The 5,125-nt window shown below is 39.2% G+C and overlaps 1 long non-coding RNA gene across 1 annotated transcript; it reads left to right on the top strand.

Moving 5' to 3' along the window:
* The first annotated feature begins 945 nt into the window (after nucleotides 1-945).
* Nucleotides 946-4,401, top strand: LOC123154423 (uncharacterized). Its single transcript, XR_006476838.1, has 5 exons — nucleotides 946-1,213; nucleotides 2,475-2,507; nucleotides 2,970-3,113; nucleotides 3,228-3,286; nucleotides 4,023-4,401. It is a non-coding gene; the product is annotated as an uncharacterized lncRNA (long non-coding RNA).
* The last annotated feature ends 724 nt before the right edge of the window (nucleotides 4,402-5,125 follow it).

The following is a 5,125-nucleotide window of genomic DNA, read 5'->3' as shown; positions in this document are numbered from 1 at the left end:
TAATCTGAACTCGGTTAAGGATGATTCATGGAAGCGCCTGTGGAGATTACCGTGCCCAAAAAACATTCAGATGTTCGCGTGGAGGCTGAAGCACGACTCCCTAGCTCTCCGCACTAATGTAGCTCGCAAAGGGATCTGTATTGCGGATACAAAATGTCTTTTCTGCGGAAGGGCTGACGAGGACGGGGCGCATCTCTTCATCAAATGCAAGACAATAAAGGAAGTGTGGAGGGACTTAGGCTTGGAGAAAGAGCGCATGGAGCTGGAAGTAATCACGTCTGTGCATGCGATGATAGAGTATGGGGTCTAGATGAGAAAAAGAGGCTCCACGTACTCACTTTCTGGTGGCTTTGGTGGTCAAACAGGAATAAGCTTAGAGAGGGTGAGATGCCTCTAGCGCCATCAAAAGTAGCGAGGCGAACAAGAAGCAATGTGATTGAGTATGTGCACATCTTTCTAAATCCCCCTGTCAAGAACAACCCGGAGAGGTGGCGACCGCCAAGTGACATGGAATACAAGATTAATGTCGATGGTTCTTTTATGCCCGGGCAGAACCATGCAGGCTGGGGAGTTGCGGCAAGAACAAAACAAGGAAACTTGATCTGTGCTCGGGCGGGATGGACTGACAACATATGTGATGCTTTCGCTGCTGAAGCTGCAGCTATGTCACATGCGATCAACTTGGCAGCAGAACTTGGTATGATTCGTGTGGAGTTTGAGACTGACTCGCAACTACTGGAGGAGGCGTTGGACCTGCGTAGGGTGGATTCTTCGGCCTACACAGTGGTGATTGAAGACATGAAATACCAGTTAAAGCTTTGGTTTTCTCATTTTAACATCTTTGTTTGTCGTTGTAGCGCGAACTCTGTCGCTCATGAACTTGCTAGTCTTGGTCGTTTATGTGAATCAGCCCACTGTATGCAGTGGGATACGGATGTACCAGGCCAAGTGGGCGCCTGTGTGTTGGGTGATTTGCCCGCACGTTGAGTAATAAAGCCATGTTGCTTTCAAAAAAAACAGAGGAGAGAGAGAGATCCATGGAGATTTGGAGCTCCCCTGTCCCTCGATTCGCTAGGGTGCCCCGGCGTCCAGCGCTCTCCCTCCGACCGCCCAAGCCCCTCCGGCTTCTCTGATGTCCGCGTCGGAGGGGCAGCATATCTCGGCCACCGTACCCAACCCCGGCCTCCATTTCCCCCGCCGGCAGTCCTGTGATGTATGTTCGTCGATTATGACCTGATCTATCCCCCATTCGCTAGGGGTTGTTGTTAGCTGTGTGTAGGATTTCACGGTCAGATCTATTCCCCTTTCGTCCGTTGTGTGTGGTAATTTCCCGTTGCTGTGTTGAATCTCGTCTATCATGTGAGCTACATTGTCTGGTTGAATTCAGCTAGTTGTCATGCGCCTGGACATGCGGGGATCCTAATTTCATCCATGTCCATGTCGCTGTCGGATGTGATGATGTTTCTTTTAGTTCAGAACCCTTGCTTTGCTTGTACGGATGGATGGATGGGATCCTCATTTGTTTCCTCGCCCTCAACTACCTACCAACCAAACTAGTCTACTGCCACTGCCACTGCCAGGCTACTACTAATAATCACAACCACCACCCTGACAACTAAAGTATATAATACACTTTAATTTCAGTCCATTTTCATTGTTTACAATGAAGTAGTTTTGTAAATGTGTATATATGCTGCTCCGTTCAATTTCATTCAGTTAGTCTCATGCCAAGTCATTTTGGTTTCAGGAAATTCCATTCAATCTGTGCATGTACATTCCTGAATTCCAATTCAGAAATTTCAAGAATTACATTTTGTTACTGGATTTTACACTGTAACTCTAATTGGATTTACAATGTAATTCTTAGTGTATTTTATTGATTTCTTACAGTGTAATCCTTAGTGGAATTACAGTGTAAATTCTCAGCGGATCTACACTGTAATTCTCAGTGGATTTATACAGTAATCCTTAGTGGAATTACAGTGAACTTTCTTAGTCGATACACTGTAATTCTAATTGGATTTACATTTTTTTCACTGTAATTCTATTTTTTAGTGAATCTTCACTGTAATTCGTAGTGCTCTTGTAATGTAATACTTTAGTTGATTTTACAGTGTAATTCCTCAATGGTTTTGCATTGTAATTTTTGGTGCATTTGCCAATGTATGTTAGTGGATTTTACAGTGTAACTCTCAATGGATTTACACTGTAATTCTTTATTTTGAATTTTACAGTGTAATTCTCAGTGGATTCACACTGTAATTCTTAATTTTTTTACTATGTAAATCTTTGTGCATTGTACTGTATTTACTTATTTTATCAGTGATTTTTACACTGGTTATCATATTGGGTTGCATTGTAAGTGTAGGACTTCTCTTGCAACTGTTGATTGCTTTTAGTTCATTTTAAATCTTTTCTTAGGTTTCTGTTGTTGTCATGCTTGATGCTAATCTTAGTTTTTGGTATTTTTGCAGGGTGTTTTATGGATAGTTGCATGATAATGTCTGGTTAGTTCTTTTTTCCCAGTTTTATTTGTGTAATTTATTTTGTCGGGTCATCTTATTTGTGTGTAATCCAGTGATGATGTATTGATTGGAATATTTCTTGTACTGTTCATTTTACCCCCTTTTAGCTCAGTTGATGTGATTAATTTTATACCCTTGTAATTAGCTATTTTATACTCCCCCGGTAAAGAAATATAAGAGCGTTTAGATCACTCAAGTAGTGATCTAAACGCTCTTATATTAGATTACGGAGGGAGCATTTTAGCACATTACACTTTTATGGAAGTATTTGTATTTTTTGATTTAGTTCATGTGTTCTTTTTGTTATATTGTCTTTGCCTAACCCATTTATGTATCTGGTAATGGGTATGTAGTAAGCATTTTCGTTTTGTATTTTTTGTATAATGTTTATCCTTTATGCCATATTTCTCAGTATTTTTTTATTCTATGTGATTTATATATTAGGGAATTGTTTAATCTATGGGTAGACTCGGGAAGTGTTTTGGTAAGGGTATTCATTCTGCTTGTTCCGAAGAGCAAGGTGATTCAGATGGTGATCCTTTTGTGCCCAATGATTTTGCTGAGGACGATTCTTTCCAAGTTTCCGAGGTCCTTCTCTTTTTTTCTTGTGTTCTCTTTTTTCCCTTTTGTATATTGTTTTTGTGGCTTAGCTTATTTGGTCCCAGTAGTTTATTCTCTTTATGTTCTCTTGTATTTATGCAGGATGGTGAAATGGATAACCCTGAGTGTGAAAAAGCTTATATGATTTCTATGTGTCCCACGTAAGTGTGTTGTTGTATTTGTCGTATTTTTATGCCATGTTCATTCTAGATTGAGCATTTTTCTTCATCTGACATATACTTGTGTGACCTGAAGAAACTGCTATTTATTATCACTTTTATAGATTCTTTTTGTTTCTTGCTACTAGCGTAAGTGCCTTCTAGTGTCAGTGCTTTTAGCCTGATCGGGTTACTCATTTTTCTGTTAATTTCTATTTTCAGTGTTTATCTTAATACTAATCAATATTCAGTGTTAACAAGTATCAGTTCATAGCAGTTTACACTTCCAAAGTTACTTATATCCAGTCATTCAATCACAACTATTTATGAACAGGGAGGAAGTGTCCAAACTGTTAGATCAAAGTTTCTTAAGAGTGTTTAGTTTTTTAGTTTCCATAGTTTGTGGAAATAGTCATATATTCTCTCAACTGCAGTAATCCTCAACCTTGTATATTTTCAACTAGTTTTACCTAAATGGAATTGCTAGCCTAGTAGTGTGTTTTTGTCCCCAAAATGGAATTCCTAGCCTAGTGATCTTGAGCGGGTTTTTGTCCCTTGTAGTATGTTCTTTTTTGCAAATTCAGAAACCTATGACCTGGGCATCTAGTTTTTAGTATATAGTGGTCTTGTGATTATAGACTAGTTGTACATGTGACCATATCCTAGTTGTTCCTAGTATTTGTGCTGGTTCCTTCTTTTGTGTGCTTATGTTCTCTTTTCCATCTGTTCTTTCTTCCAGATTTCTTCAGGCAGGAGAGAGACGATAGGAGGTGATGAATGCATAGGAGGGGGGAGAGGGATGTTTTCCTTGTGTTTTTCCTACTTCTCCAGCCATGTTGTTGATGTTTGTCTCCCAGATCTTGGAGGAATCGCCCTCACTGGTGGCGCTTCTCCATGTTCGTCCTCCTATATGTGGTTGTACTTGTACCAGTGCATTTTGTCAGTGTAGTTAACTTTGTTTAGTGAATTTTACACTGTAAAGCTGATAAAATTACAGTGTATTTATTACTGGTTTTACAGTGTTTTTATAAGTGGATTTGCACTGTAGTTCCTATCTGGACTTACACTGTAATTCTTCTCTAAGTTTACAATGTAATTTTGGTTGGTTTTACGGTGTAGTTCTTTGTCGATATTGCAGCTTTGATATGATTTACACTGTAAATCTTAGTTCAATTTCGGTGTACTTTTAGGTTATTTTACACTGTAATTCTTAGTGGATTACAATGCATTTTAAAGTGGAATTTACTCTGTAATTCATCAGTGTATCTGTTAGTGTAATTTTAGTACTTCCTCAGTGGAATTCGTACTGTTATTTAAGCAGTATTTACAGTGTAATTCCTTTTGTGTATTTCATGCGGAATTGTTAGTGTATTTTTGGTGGATTCATAGTGTAAATCCACTGAAGATTTACAATGTACTTTTGGTGGATTTTACACTGTTTTTTGCAAGTTTCATTACTATGGAATTTCAGTGTCTTTTAGTGGAGTTACTATGCATTTTTAGTGGTTTCTGCACTGCCATTTTCAGTGGTATTGTTAGTGTATTTTTAGCCCTTTGTATAGTTAAGTCACAGCAACAACGACTGTCATTAGTCGGCTGTGTGGTTAGATGTCATCAGTTTTGGTCCTTGTGCGGGTTGGAAAAGTGTAGGGTGTGGACTCGTTTAAAGCCTGCTGCGCAGTCCTGTTTTACAAACGATTTGCGGGACGGAAAGAGCTGGAGACACGGGACAGGGGACACTTGTCATCCTTTAGTTGGCTGAAAAATATGAATGAAAGCGAATTGGATTTCATCCGGATGTAGAATAGACAGTCCGAATGAAATTAATTGTACTTCATCCGT

The sequence above is a fragment of the Triticum aestivum genome, chromosome 7A, assembly GCF_018294505.1.
Source record: "Triticum aestivum cultivar Chinese Spring chromosome 7A, IWGSC CS RefSeq v2.1, whole genome shotgun sequence".
NCBI classification, from domain to species: domain Eukaryota; kingdom Viridiplantae; phylum Streptophyta; class Magnoliopsida; order Poales; family Poaceae; genus Triticum; species Triticum aestivum.
Note: the sequence above shows the minus strand (reverse complement) of the source record. Positions and strands in the feature narration are given on the sequence as shown.